This window comes from Podarcis vaucheri (assembly GCF_965113315.1).
Source record: "Podarcis vaucheri genome assembly, chromosome: 2".
NCBI lineage: Eukaryota > Metazoa > Chordata > Lepidosauria > Squamata > Lacertidae > Podarcis > Podarcis vaucheri.
In genome coordinates, this window is record NC_138760.1 from 51,296,847 (window position 1) to 51,312,629 (window position 15,783).

The 15,783-nt window shown below is 42.1% G+C and overlaps 1 long non-coding RNA gene across 1 annotated transcript in view; it reads right to left on the bottom strand.

The window, feature by feature from the left end:
* Positions 1-1,159: 1,159 nt before the first annotated feature.
* LOC309527821 overlaps positions 1,160-15,783 on the bottom strand; it is a 145,375-nt gene continuing 130,751 nt past the window's right edge. Inside the window, exon 3 of the long non-coding RNA XR_014217379.1 lies at positions 1,160-1,250. This is a non-coding gene — a long non-coding RNA (uncharacterized lncRNA). The remainder of the gene's footprint in view (positions 1,251-15,783) is intronic.

Genomic DNA, 15,783 nt, shown 5'->3' on the forward strand with positions numbered 1-15,783 from the left:
AGAACCCCCAGTCTCCTGAAACATGTGTTGTTGTTTGTGGGAGGGAGAATCGGGGGAAAGTCCCCTAATGTGTTTTCTGCTGGTGGGAGTGGAAATCATGATCTAAGCCTTTATAGATATCCACTGTTAGTTAGACAATATCTGAACCATTGAAATCAATGTAACTACTCGGTATATGACTCATTCTGTATATGATTAACTATGTGTTTAGCTGTGTCTGTTATACATTAGTAGTGGTGTTCAACCCAGTGAAGCAGTTTATAGGAAATAGTAGCTAAAGATTATCTTTCTAAATTCGTATTTATGGCATCCAACAAGAGTGAGATAAGGTATCTGTTTGTGGTAACAATTTGGAGCTCTGAATTGACAGGATGAAGAAGTGTATCCCATTCCTCATGACTATTCAGCTGACTAATTACCACAAATGTGATTGCTTCCAGAAATGCTTTAGTACCTCAGAACACTAGACTTTTAAGGCAAGATTATCAGCATGAGAATAAATGAGTTGGCAGGAGATAATATACCCTGAAAATAAGTGTTAAATGATTTATGCATCATTCATAGATGTGATGCTGCAGAGTGTTGAAAAGGTTTTCTTCTGGCTTCTGAAAAATAAGGTTAGGAATATATATGAAAATATATAAATGTTAGATTAGTTTAAAAGATGCAACAAGTACTGCGAAACTAGGTAATGTGGGCTTGACATGAGTTGAAATTTGAATAATCTCTGATAGAATCTATATGATCCAATTTGAGTTGGAGAAAGTTAATCAGCATAGTTGTGCCAAATTTGCAGTAATAAATATTTGAAGAAATCAATTAAAGAAGAGAATTGGAATCTTTTCACACATTAGGGACTAAAATGTAATTCCACATTTGTAACATTTGAAGCAATTTTCATTATAATTTTTGGTACTTTAAAAATAGTTATGAAAGTAATTTCTTAAACCAGAAGAAAGAAAGAAAGAAAGAAAGAAAGAAAGAAAGAAAGAAAGAAAGAAAGAAAGAAAGCCTTGATGAGCTTAATGGAATATATCTGATATATTGTTTGTCCACTATAAAAGGCTTCTTGATCCAGCAGAGGGAGCAAGGCTATTTTCACCAATTTGCCCAACCTCCTTGAACCACCCCCCTTGCTGTGTTATGAAGGTTCCTACAACAGTCTGTAGAGGATTGGGTGATGGGGATTCAGGGTTGAGGCTGACTATATGAAGAATGCCTTTCTTCCTCATTCTGTTGATGAAAGTCTGCTGAATAAAAACAAAAGTATTCAATCATTGGACATCAGTAGGCACAACTCAATGAGAAGAATAAAAATCATTTAAATCAGAAATGTAAAAGACAGACCTTTTTTTTTTTTAAAAAAAGGACACAATTCACCGTCAAGGACATTTAGACTAATATAGGAAGCTGCCTTGTATCTTTGGTCCATCTAGCGCAGTGCCACCTACTCTACCATCTGCTCTCCAGGATCTCAGGCAGATGGTGTACCTGCTACCTCCTCCTTTTAAAACTTGCCTTTGGCATGTAAAGTACATGACCTACAACAGAGAGAGAAAGAGAGATCTCCATTGAATCCCTACGCATCTCACCGTTTGCCAGCTTTAGATATAAAGAACCAATAGAAGGATCATTCCTGATGTACACAGTAGTAATGTTGGAGGACATATTGATGTCTTATTGCTTAATATAACTTGGGTTTGCTAGATGAATATTTGAGTCATAGAATCAGAGAACTGAATTAGAAGGGACTTCTAGGACCATCTAGTCCAGCAGTTCTCAACCTGTGGGTCCCCAGATGTTGTTGGACTACAACTCCCATCATCCCTGAGCTCTGGCCTTTAAAGGTAGGGGTGATGGGAGTTGCAGTTCAACAACATCTGGGGACCCACAGGTTGAGAAAGGCTGATCTAATCCAACCTTCTACAGTGCAGGAATATGCAGCTGTTCCATACAGGGATTGAACCTGCAACCTTGGTGTCATCAGCAGCACACTCTAACCATCTGAGCTATCTATCTCTACCAGGTTCTTTGACTTCAGGTGGATCTGAATAAGGAAACAGACTTGGTAATTGCTTTTGTGTGACAATTCCAATTGCCAGAGGTTGGACTTGGGGGTTCCTTCACACTCTACAGTTCTAGGATTCTAGGATTCATTCCTCTCTAGAAACTGACAGAAGGTAGTAAATGTTCCAGAAAACAATTTTTCTACATAGGTTACAATTACCCATGCCTTCCCAAACAAGTAAGAATTTAGGCTCAAATGCTGGTAAGACTTACAGAATCATAGAGTTGAAAGGCACCCCAAGTGTCATCTAATCCAAACCCCAGCAATCCAGGAATCTCTACATGTAGTCTCCCATCTAATTTGAAACTCTACCAGATGCTGCTTAGCTTTGTAAATGTGCTAGCAGTTTTATTGGTGCACCACTAGGAGGTTCTATGAGATGGTGAATTAGCGAAACAAAAATAAAACAACAATAATAATCCTTATATTTTGGGTGCCTAATATTAAGTACTACAACCTAAATGAAGCACCTGAGTTAAGTAGGATTCCCAGTCTAATTAGTTGCTTCTAAGTTTAGTTTGTATTTTTAAATGCAAATTACTTTAATTGATAACCAGAAGAAATAAGTCCAGTTAGTATCTCTCTTCATAACCAGCAACACTCCAATTCATAATACTCAGACTTGCTCATGGACAGCCCTTGAGTTTAAAAAAACAGATTCACAAGCATTTGCGTAAAAGTGAATCATGAATAAATTCAGGGAAATTGCAATCTACTCACGGACATTGTGTATACAGGAAAAAAAGAAGCAGAGTTTGTTGAATAAATTATTCACTGTGAATTATTTGCTTAGCTCTAATGATGGGCTTATCATGCAGTTTAATATTTGGAATTAGCATCAGGACAGCATATTCCAGTCACATCACTTCTTCTTTCACCTGTGTATTTTTTAATCCATTGACTCCTTTTTTGTTTTTATATGCTATCCAGTGGGTCAATCCATATGCAAAATTGTTCGCAACAGTTCTGAGCATACTCAGAAGTGTGATTTTAACTTCTGCAGCCAGCCTACCTCCCTGCCTGTGAGCTAGGATACTCTCCCATTCTGCATGTCTGTCTGGGAACAAAGGCTCCCACCTGACATTCATCTCTCTCTCTCTCTCTCTCTCTCTCTCTCTCTCTCTCTCTCTCTCTCTCTCACTCTCTCTCTCTCTCTCTCTCACACACACACACAATAAATATTTGTTTGCTTGAGAATGGGAGCCTATGCCATCTGGATTTTGCAAGCATTCATAAGGAGTGATAACAAAACCAATAAAGCTTTTGAGATGAAGAGGTGATGTTCCTATACAGTGGTACCTCGGGTTAAGAACTTAATTTGTTCCAGAGGGCCGTTCTTAACCTGAAACTGTTCTTAACCTGAGGTACCACTTTAGCTAATGGGGCCTCCTGCTGCTGTCATGCCACCGCTGGATGATTTCTGTTCTCATCCTGAAGCAAAGTTCTTAACCCGAGGTACTATTTCTGGGTTAGCGGAGTCTGTAACCTGAAGCATCTGTAACCTGATGTCTGTAACCCGAGGTACCACATTATTAGAGTTCCAAAGTATTTCCCATTCATCATAGCCATTTATATTTCTTTTATTAATAAAAATGTTTGGGTATCACCGTTTCATAAAAAAGCAAAGCAGTTTACAACCATACATTTACAGAACAAAAACCTTGGGGGGGATTAACATTGGAGATCATCAGCTATCTATTGCAGAAAGATCTTAAGTGCCTGCATAAGCTTGGTAGCATTAAAGTTTTTGGTAGAAGATCTTGATGATCAAGTTGGGATATAAGGATTCAGGTGATACCTGGGACCTAAGTTGTTCAGGTCTTTGTAAATTAATACAAGGACCTGAACCTGGCTCAACAGTGGATGGACTGCCAGTGCAGATGTTCTCAGCCATGTGCCCTCATCAGCAGTCTGGCCAACAGAGCTTCCAATCCAAGCCCAGGGACAGCCTCTCACTGAGAACATTACAGGAATCCAGCCTCAAGGTTACCAGCACATTGACTACAGTGGTCTGGCTCTCCCTGTCCAGGAATGGCCCTAGCTGGTGAATCAGACAGAGGTAGTAAAATGCATTTTTAGGACACTTGAGCCTCTCATGACAGAGATGTATTCAGGAGTAACCCCAATCTCCGTAACTGCTCCTTCAGAGTGAGTGTGACCTTAGCTATAAAGGGTAACTTGCCTATCTCCTGAACGTATATGGGAAACACCTACCCAAAGAGCCTCTGTCTTTCATAATACTTAACAACAACCAGCCCTGGCAATTTAGCTCAAGGGTGGATGAGTTGTGCACAGTGAGACAGTGTGAATACTGAGTTAATGAAAGCCATCTACTGCAAGTTCAGGGCAGAGATATTTGAACTAGGAATTGGTTTGCTATTGCTTCTGCTAGCAGCATTTTTCAGTCATCAAATTAGTGTGAAATGGGGTGGGGGGGACACACATTTAATCCAAACAGCTATGGAAATAGTTCCACGCATCCAAGGTGGAACTATTACCACACACAAAAATCTTCTTTCCAAAAAATTCCAGGAGGATAGTTCCAGAAAGTTTGGTAACTAACTAGAACAGTGTGGGAGGTGGTATGATGATTTTGCAGGGGCAATTGGCAAGAATTGCCTGCCCTCCCTTTTTCTTCCAGCAGTGGTTCCCAATCTTTTTTTGGCCATGTCCACCTAAGCATCTCTAAAATCCTGACACGCCCACCCCCCCGGTGACATATAATAATAATTATTCAAAAAGTGAACTCCTATTCACGTGGAGGAAGGCTAAATGCCATTAACTGTTAATAAACCCATTCTCGAATTGCCCCCCTTAAAAATCACATTGCCCCCCTGTGGGGTATGTGACCCATATTAAAAACCATGGCTTAGTGGATCTCAGTTTCTAGGGACATTTTTGGACACATCCCAGCATGTTTAGAAGAGCAGACATCAATGTGAGAAGCACAATTATTTTTTAGAAATCATCTCAGGACAAATATTGCCCCCTCAAAATGCATTCTGTCTTCTTAGTGCTCTTCCCCCCTCCCCAGTGTTACCTATGGATCGAAAACAGTGGCAAACGGATTACTCAATAACTAACATTTAACAGAAGCTGGGCTGCAACATCTTCTACCAGCTGAAGCTTACAATAGCATTGTCTAACGTGGATTGAACAAAAGTATTATATTATTTAAAATGATGCATCCTTGTAAAGATGCTCATTGTAAGCAATGCATATATAACAATATAACTAGAAGTGTATGTTTGCGAGGTGTCTCAAGGACAGCAGTAGAATTAACCAAAAATATTGCAGTTACAAAGTGAGCACGTTGCCTCGGTTTAAGCAGAGCAGCAAAAACATCAATGTAGAAAACCAAACGTTTCCCTCCACAGTCTTTGATTGCTTAAGGGTTTTCGACTACTGTTTCCAAGCCTTTGCTGGTACCTGTAAGGCACTGTGATCCTTACAAAATATCCTACACTATTTGAGGTTCATGACACAACATCACTCAGTGTTGGATGGGTGGGTGGGTGGGTGGGTGGGTGGATTGATTCTGGGTCACAAGCATCTATCAAAAAAGGGAACAACTCAGATAAAGAGCTAAAGTGGATATGATAGGTTACTGAAAAGGTTATCATGAATACATGAATTATTTTCTTTCTGGCTTTCTTTTCTGACTTGAAAAGAAGGCTAATTTGAAATCTTGACATTTCCCTTGGATGCAAGCTTCATATCCACTTCCAGCTGCAAAAGGTTTTTGCAAAACTAGGCTTGGCCCTGCCATCTTAAGTTTATATAAGGTGCAAGGTACTCAGGGCTGTTGCCAGGAACCTGGTGAAGGACTGTTTTATATATGTGATCAATAAGAGCTGATGCAAACATAACAGCAAACACTGCTATTCCCTACAGGGCCTGGAGAGGTCTCTGTTTCCTGAACACATTTATACCTGCATAAGCAGCATATTAAATGCAAGTGCACAGGCATATGCAGTGTTTCAACAGCAGGTTGGCAGTGTTTATGAAGGTTCACAAGCATGCTCTTGATATATTCAAAGATTATTAAATCCATGCATTTAAAAGTAAATCATTGTGCTTGTTTTATTTCTTACCCTTATAATAACTAGCACCAATGTATATCAAAGTGGCATGATGGTATGTGGTGTGTCGTCCCCCCCCCCCTTTGGGTTTTTCACATTTGAAGCAAAAGGATTTCTTGCTTAGGCATAAACATGGGGCCTTTTAATTGTTCTTAAGAATAATGACTCAGGCCAAACTAGATACATGGGGCAATCAGAAGCACAGTCCTGCTCTACTCATTGATAAAGCAAGGGTAGGGAAAGTTGTTCATTACGTAAACAGGAGCCCATGAGGAAAGAGAGATAAATCCAGCCTTGTCCTCAGGGGCGAACAAAGGCATCGTGACACCCTGGGCATTGCTATGTAGGGCGCATGTGTGGTGTCGCTGCATACAATGCATGCACCGTACGTAGCAGTGCCGCACATGCACTGTACATAGCAGTTTGCAGGCGCTGCCGCACCATTGCTGTATGGACGGTGCCGGGATCCTCTGCTCACAAACGGAGGATCCTCCACATGCAGCTGCAGCGGCACGATGGCTGCTTGTGCCACCGTGAGCCCCCACTGGGTGCCTTCTTGTCACCCCCGCAGACATGGCACTGCAGACAGGCGGAAAGGAGTTTTAGTCTAATACAATTTGGTCCACATCAAGCAAAATACCACATTGCTTTTCTTTGGTGTCAAGGACATTAAGCTGCAGCCTTGTATAGGTGCTCACCTTCATCTTATGAGGAGGGCAAGTAGGGCCACATTCACTGGCTGTGCCCCCTTTTCTTGCAACCCCATTGCCCAGCCCTGCTGCCTTCCATGCATCAAATGGAGAAGACCTAAATTGTGGGGCCTGTTCTGTGCATGTATGTGGATTTTGGGGGTTTGTAGAGATGAATAAAAACAGACAACGAGATGTTTTCTTTCAGAGAGCTTGCGTGTGTGCCGAATGAAGGTGAGAGAGAGAGAGAGATTCTTTCTCTAGCCTCACAGCATCTCCTTTTATTCAAAGTTACAACAAGCATGGCCACGAATGTGCTAGTGGCTGATTGGCTCAATACAAGACAAAGAAACTGAAATCCTATTGGCTCATTTGTATGTAAGGCGGGCTTACATAGCTCCATAGATCTTTGGCACATGAAAGACAGAATGTTAGAGCTGTATTTAGACAGGCATATAAGCTCTTAATCCACCTATGACTAAGATTGATAATGTTATGACTAAGGTGTTTACTAATGTTTAGATTGTTATATAAACTCACACAATTAATTATACATTGAGGATTAACACATCATTGTGATTTACACATCATTGTGAACTAAAGGTGAACTAAAGAAGACAAGTGTGGTATGTAAGGAATGATATACAAAAGGATCTGTGCCAGGCACAGACCTTTAGCCTTGTGCGTGAAAGAGAGGGAGAGAAGCGTGATTGATTATAAACAGGTCTTATAGTCTGTTTTAGAAGCAAAGAGAAGATAGAAATAATTCCCAGAATGCAGGAGGAAAAGAACCAATGTTTTACTATGCTAGGCACATAGAAATAACATGTCTACATCTCCTCCTTTTTTTTCTTCTTAGCGAGGTAAGGCAACTCGGTGAATAAAGCAACAATACTTCCGGATCAGTGGTTTGCCATCAAATGCCGGAAATAATACTGCTAGGCTTGATGGGGCAAAAGTACTTCAAGATTAGTGGTGTGCCAACAAATCTCAAAATAATCCTACCCACATCTCCCCTTTTGTTTTTGTTTTTTACTTACTGGTGGCGTTGCCATTTCGCATAATAGGCTGCAAGGAGCGCGCTAGGTGGTGGTGGAGGAGAGAGAAGGCGAGAAAAGAGATTTGTAAGGCTAGGAATGCATTGGAGAAAGCAACAAAACAAAATTAATATACATACAATAATAATGGTATAATAAAAGGCATCGCGTAGCCATTTGAGATTAGGTAGCCACGCCGTCGACCACAAGGAAAAGGAATCCCAGAGTCCGGAAAATCCGATATCCTCTTTGATGTGGTGAGTGAGATTTTGCAAATGAGAAATTTGCCTTTGAACGGCCTTAGAATTGTCAGTGATGTTAAAACAGCACATTTCCTTGAATTGTTCGCAACCATAATGATGTACCATGAGTAGGTAGTCCAAGGTAGATTTCGACCTTAATAAACCGTTGCGAAGTTCAGCTTGCTCTGTGTTGAGAAGATGAAGCGCCTTAGACGTAATATTCAGGGATTTTGCTGCAGAGCAAGCTAAAGAATTAATATTTGCGCTATTACGCACAGCCAAACCTGGAACACCTAAGAGAGAGACAGCTAAAGAGATGTATTCAGACCTGCTAGGGAGAGAGACAAGATCATCGCAGTCATCAGACAATTCAACACTACGCTGATGTCTAGAGTAAGAGAAATGATGTTTTTCAGGCAATATGATAGACAGACGGCTTAAACAACAAGGTGTGCCGTGACTAATGTTTGCCGGAATGTAATTGAAAGTGTAACCTGGGCAGGACCAAAACCAGCCTGCTGGCAGTTCTGTGTACTTATATATATAAGAAATGTTTACATAATCAGAGCAATTGAAGTTATTTTTGCCCATTTTTACGCAGTTCTGTTTCGTACAGTTGACCATACGTGCACAAACAGCGTTATAAGAGGCCACATAAGGTGTTGTCAAATCAATAGCTAAAGGTGGGCGTTCACGCATTTGCGTTCCCCAATTGTGATAACCTTTATATCCAAGGGTACGAAGTGAATCATTTTGAGGTAGGAATGAGAAAAACCAAGTATCATTCTGTATGTCATGAGGATCATGGCAAACTGGAATGAGACAAGAGCCAAGGATATCACCAATGGCTACTTGCTGAGTAAGGCAAAATGATGAGACATTGAGCGTCCTTGCAAACGATTCCCATACATTTAACGATGTGGAATCACCAGTAGGAAGAGCTGAAGTAGAGAGAGGCAAAATTAAAATACTGAAAATGAGAATTATCATGGAATTCATATTAAGACAAGCAATGAGGGATAGAAGCTGGTTAGTAGGGCTTGCTTCCAGTTGCTGTTCTCTCCTATACTGTTCAGCTTGAAGAGAGAGCGATTTTATTTGGCCCCACGTCACTGGGGGATTGCGATGTCCCCGCTTACGAGTCCTGGGGGGGCTGGACGTCACATCACGGGTGATCTGGAGTTGGTGGTTGAATTGAGGCAATGGATCCGGAAGAACCTGTCGCCACGCCATGGTGCAGCCGAATACAACGTGCAGGAACCCACCGAGCACCCTGTGGAGTAGAAACTGCAGCGTAACCCTTACCCCATGTAATTAATTTCACTGGTTCACTCCACTCATTGGAGGGTAGAATTTTATAGCGCACCAGTGGAGCTGGAAGAATTTCCTTTTGCTGGAAATGCTTTTGAAGACGTGTGTAAGATTGGTGATCCTGTATGGAGATATTCAAATGATTAAGAGTGAAAAGCACACTTGACAACCAACTTTCCTTTTCTGAAAGTGAGTTTGGAATGCCTGCTTTCTTTTCCTGCCTGTTCAGTGCAGTTTTCAGGGTACGATGAGAGCGTTCAACTATAGCTTGACCTTGTGAATTATAAGGGATGCCAAACAGATGATGAATATCCCAAGTTTCACAAAACTTAGCAAAGCCTTTTGCACAATACGCTGGGGCATTGTCAGTTTTTATAGAATGAGGCTTGCCCATAACTGACATTGCACGAACAAGATGATTGCAAACATGTTTTACTTGCTCTCCTCTTTGAGGCGTAACCCAAAGGTAGCCAGAGTATGTGTCGACAGAGACATGCAGAAACTTCCAGGGTGAAAAAGGGGCAAAATGAGTTACATCCATTTGCCACAACTGATTTGCTTCCAGTCCACGGGGATTAACCCCAGGGCTGGGATGGCCAATCTGATTGGAGCATTGAGGACACTGCTGAATAATTGCACGCGCCTCTTCCAATGAAATTTGAAATTGGCGGCTAAGGGCTTTTGCATTTTGATGATGAAAAGCATGACTTTCTATAGGAGAGACAGGCAAAATCTTTAGCAAAGAATCTGCTTTTGCATTTCCATCTGAAATGAAACCTGGAAAGGGTTGGTGAGAGCGAATGTGCACTACAAAGAGTGGGTGAGAACGCTTAGAAAGAAGCAGTTGCAAAGACAGGAAGAGACTCAACAAGTTATCATCTAATAAAGGACTTACATAACTGCCTTGCATTCTACATATGACGTTTGAAACATATAAGCTGTCAACAATCAAGTTAATTGGTTGTGAGGAAAAATAATGCAGAGCTTTTACCGCAGCTGCAAGTTCAGAACGCTGAGCAGACTTTTGTGGGAGAGTGTACAGGCTATGCCACTCCTCATTCTGTTGCCAAGCAACAACTCCTCTAGAAGGAGCCCCGTCAGTGAAAACAGTCAGGGCATTCAAAGGAACAGGGGAAATGATAGAAGAGAAAGACATAGGGAATTGCTTGCTCATTTGCAGGCGCGTATCGGGTGGAATATGACAATCCACCTGACCCACAAAATCAGCGAACGCACACTGTAAATCCATGCTAGTGGAAAGAGCTGTTTCCCATTGTTCTAAAGGCATAGGGACAATAATTTGATTACAATCAACACCAAAAAGATGCTTACAACGTCGTCGTCCCTTGCTAATGAGCTGAGCAAGGAGATCCACTAAAGGGTTTACTGTGTTTCTTGGTGCATGATGTAAATAAAGCCATTCTAGTATATGAACTTTTGATGGACCTTTCTGAATAATTGCAGCAAAAGGTTGTACAGAATCCGTCATTATGACCAAATCAGGCATAACATTAGGAATCGCTCGATCCACCCAATGAATACGCATGAGTGCTTTCAACTCTGCAACAGTTTTGAGTTGATCAGAGTTCAAGGTGATTTGCTCACCTGGAGATTGATGGCCTTTTAAGGCTGAAAACAGTGGCCTTAGCACTTCAAGAGGGATTTTAAAATAAGGCCTTATCCAGTTAATATTTCCCAGCAATTGTTGCAGTTGTACATATTTCATTGTTTTTGAAATATGAAGTTCAGGGATTATTGGAATAGAATAACTAGCTATCATTTTATGTCCTAGATACTGAAAGGGGGGAGATTCCTGAACCTTCTCTGGAGCTATTTTTAAACCATACAAAGACAAACTGGTTATTAAATCATGTTTCCAATTAGGGGGAAGGACTGGAGAATAAAAAAGGATATCGTCCGTATAATGCTGAATCTTAAGATGTGGGTACTTAAGACGAAAGGATTGAAGTGCCTTATCCACAAAATATTGGCACATGGTGGGGGAATTTATCATTCCTTGAGGCAGAACCTTCCAGTGATATCTCTTAGATGGTCTACAATTATTTAATTCTGGAATTGTAAAAGCAAAAAATTTGCGATCCTTTTCATGCAGGGGAATAGAGAAGAAGCAATCCTGCAGATCTATTATAGCCAATTGATATGAATGTGGAATCATATTTGGATTAGGCATACCACATTGCAAAGGCCCCATGGGTTCAATGATGCTATTTATGGACCTCAGATCGTGCAAAAATCTATATTTCCCATTTTTCTTCTTAATTACGAAGACTGGGCTATTGAAAGGGCTGACAGAAGGTTCTATATGGTCAGCTAATAATTGCTGATCGACCAATTGTCTCAAAGCAATCAATTTCTCTGTAGTAAGAGGCCATTGCGGAATCCATATAGGATCAGTGGACTTCCAAGTAAGTGGAAGCACAAACTTACTCATTTATTTGAATCGTTGCTTGTAATTGTTGCAACAAATCTCTTCCCCACAAATTAAGATGAATTTTGAGCACACAGGGCTGAATATATGCAATAACTTCAGAGCTATCAGGCAAAGAGACAGGCAGCCATTGTGCGCTTTTGCAAGAAGTCTGATTGCCTCCCACGCCCCACACTTCAGGAGAAGTTTCAAGCGGCCAATTTTGTTCCCAAAAATTAATGGAAATGACCGAAACATCCGCACCAGTGTCTATCAGACCCTCTAATATTTTTCCATTGATTTTATACTTACGAAGGAGTTTCTCTCTTCCAATACGTTGGGTCACAGCTAGAAGCTGAGGGGAAAAAGATAAAGAGAGCTTGTGCAGATTAGTGTCAATTGCATAAACAACATCAGGTGGTGAAGGCAGCATCACCAAATGAGCAAAGGATTCACCCTTTGTTAACTGCATGGGCATATGGCTCCAAAATTGAACCATGATTGTGCCCACATAGTCAGGAGGCAAGGCACCTGGGATGACATGAATGCCTTGTTTTGCAGCAGAAAATTTAGGTAAAATTAAACCTGTGATATTAGAAGGAAGTGGACCTGCCATTTGGCTGGCCATGATTATGATTTCACCAGGCAATGCAGTGTTTTTGGTTTCTTGATTAATCAAATCAATGGCAAATTCAGAAGGCATATTTTTAGTAACTTTTGCAGCAGCAGAAACCAAAGGCTGACATCTCTCTATTCTTTGGGGCCCGAGAGACTGGGCCCACTGAAGTTTCCCTGAGACCTGCATTGATTTGCCCAATGATAGCCTTTCCCACACTTTGGACATTTTTTGGAAGGTCTGGTCGTGGTATTTGCATTATTATTCTTCTGTGCAGTCCCACCTTGGGCCTTGCACTGTTTTGCAAAATGACCTGGACGGTGACAATTATAACAGTTTCCTGTTTGTATCACGGAAGCGTGAAGTGCATTGGCAAACAAAGACATTGTATGAGATTGACTCCCTACTTCCGAACACGCTTTTATCAAATCTGCAAGGGAATATGTTGAACGGCTTATGATTGATTGCAGCAATTTTTTGCAGTCCGTGTTAGAGTTCTCATAAGCCAATTTTTTTAGCAACTCACTTTGAGCCGTTTCATTATCAATCTGTCTACAGATCGATTCCTTCAATCTGTCCACAAATTGATGGTATGGCTCTGTATTCTGCTGTTTAACATTTACAAAAGAACTCAGTGGCTGTCCTGAGACAGGGATTTTTCGAAATGCACGCTGCACGCAAGTTGCAGTGCGCTGAAGGTGTGAAGGTGACAACACGGCTTGGGCAGCCAGGGTCTCAAATGGAGGAGCGCCGAAAAGCTGGCTTGCTGTATGCGTTTGATCAGCCAGAGCGATGGCGGCATGTTTAAATTCATTTTCAAAAACTAAAAATTGCGCTGGAGATAACATCATCCTCATCAAATCTTTCCAGTCAATCGGAATCATTGTAAAAGAGGTAGAAATGCCCTCTATAATTCCCATTACATAAGAAGATTTAAGACCTGAATCACTAATGGCTTTCCTGAGATCTTTCATGACAGCATAAGGCAATTTTTCATGATAAACTTGTAATTGCTGACCTCCAGGAGCATTTTGATAAGTGAGAGGAAAAATTAATGGCATTTCACCAGCCCATGCAGCTGTTTCTTCCATTGAAAAAAGCCCATCCTGCTTAGCCTGTAAAAGCCCAGCACGGACGGCTCCATATTGTTTTGGCAAAGCAGCATGGTCTAGAGACAAAGAGGAAGGGACAAAGGCATGCTGATTTGCTTGTTCAGGCAGAGAAGGGGGGCCGAGGGGGATGGGGGGGGAATTTGTAAACTGAGACGAAGCAGGAGCAAGGGAAGGAGAAAAGGGAGGGGGATTTTGGCTAGGTGATGAGGGAGACAAAGGGGGCAAAATCAGGGGGTATGGCGGGGGGGAAGTGATTTCTTCAGTTACCAGCAGTGAAGAAATTGAAAGAGAAGATTGTTCTAATTTTGCTATGGCGGTAGCACACTTTTGCCACGTGAGTAGGCAGCTGATTTGGGCACGTGGCTCAGAGAATAAAATTTTGCCGATTTTCTCCCATGTGCTAATTTGCAATGTGCCTTCTGCTTTATAAAAGGGACATTGATGATTTATCTCCTGCAGCAGCTGTTCAATCTCTTTTAGAGAAATTTGGACTTTGTCTATTGTCTGTCTTACTAACGAAAGAAGCTCTTTCGCATGAGCCTTTTGCACCTTACTTAAATCCCCTCCCATACTAACGAATTAAGCGCTTTAGACTTTTTCCCAGTCGGATTAGTATGAGGAATGCTTTTGGCTCTAAAGGGATCTCTATTGGGATCTGATTACTTACCCTTCTTCAGGATCACGTCAAGGGGTCACCAGATGTGGATTTTGGGGGTTTGTAGAGATGAATAAAAACAGACAACGAGATGTTTTCTTTCAGAGAGCTTGCGTGTGTGCCGAATGAAGGTGAGAGAGAGAGAGAGATTCTTTCTCTAGCCTCACAGCATCTCCTTTTATTCAAAGTTACAACAAGCATGGCCACGAATGTGCTAGTGGCTGATTGGCTCAATACAAGACAAAGAAACTGAAATCCTATTGGCTCATTTGTATGTAAGGCGGGCTTACATAGCTCCATAGATCTTTGGCACATGAAAGACAGAATGTTAGAGCTGTATTTAGACAGGCATATAAGCTCTTAATCCACCTATGACTAAGATTGATAATGTTATGACTAAGGTGTTTACTAATGTTTAGATTGTTATATAAACTCACACAATTAATTATACATTGAGGATTAACACATCATTGTGATTTACACATCATTGTGAACTAAAGGTGAACTAAAGAAGACAAGTGTGGTATGTAAGGAATGATATACAAAAGGATCTGTGCCAGGCACAGACCTTTAGCCTTGTGCGTGAAAGAGAGGGAGAGAAGCGTGATTGATTATAAACAGGTCTTATAGTCTGTTTTAGAAGCAAAGAGAAGATAGAAATAATTCCCAGAATGCAGGAGGAAAAGAACCAATGTTTTACTATGCTAGGCACATAGAAATAACATGTCTACACATGTAGACTCCCCATATGATTTACAACAGGGATGGGGAGCATCAGGCCCAGACAGTGGCGTAGCGTGGGTTCTCAGCACCCGGGGCAAGGCAAGTAATTTGTGCCCCCTAACCCGTGGATTTTAGCACTCGAGTCTCTTCCGCGCGCCCCCAGATGTTGCGCCAGGTGTGGCCACCCCCCTGCACCCCCCACGCTATGCCACTGCTCCCACCACAAGTCTTCAGGACAGCCATCCGAAGGCTGGCGCGGGGAGAAGGTCTCTCCGCCCCACCGCCAGGCTTCGGAGCAGCCTTCCGAAGGCTGGCGGCAGGAGGAGGTCTCTCCCGCCTTGGAGAGGTTCCTGCTTCCTCGAGGGGGGGCAGCCAAACGCGCCCCCCAAATGTTGCGCCCGGTGCGGCCGGCACCCCTGGCACCCCCCACGCTACGCCACTGGGCCCAGAGCCAAAATGCTTCTTTATCTGCCCCTTGGAACTCTTTGCGTGGCGAGTTCCCGCCTCCCTCACAGAAATAAAGACACAGGACACCAGTATTTTAGGTTAATGGGCAAAATTAGGCCACAACTTTATTGATTACAGGAATTGAGCGGTATTGGCTTAGGCACTGGTCCTATTGACTAACTGTTTTCAGCCTGATTGCTAGAAGACCGGCAAGGGTTAACCACCAGTAGGGGGAGTCCTGCTGAGGCACGTCAACTAGGACATCCCCCGGGGTCACTGCTCGGGGGGGGCGTGCCTTAGGCCCACACCTCCATAGGCTTCGGACAGGGCAACGCCCCCCGGAATCCTTTACCGGACTACCCTTCGATATGGG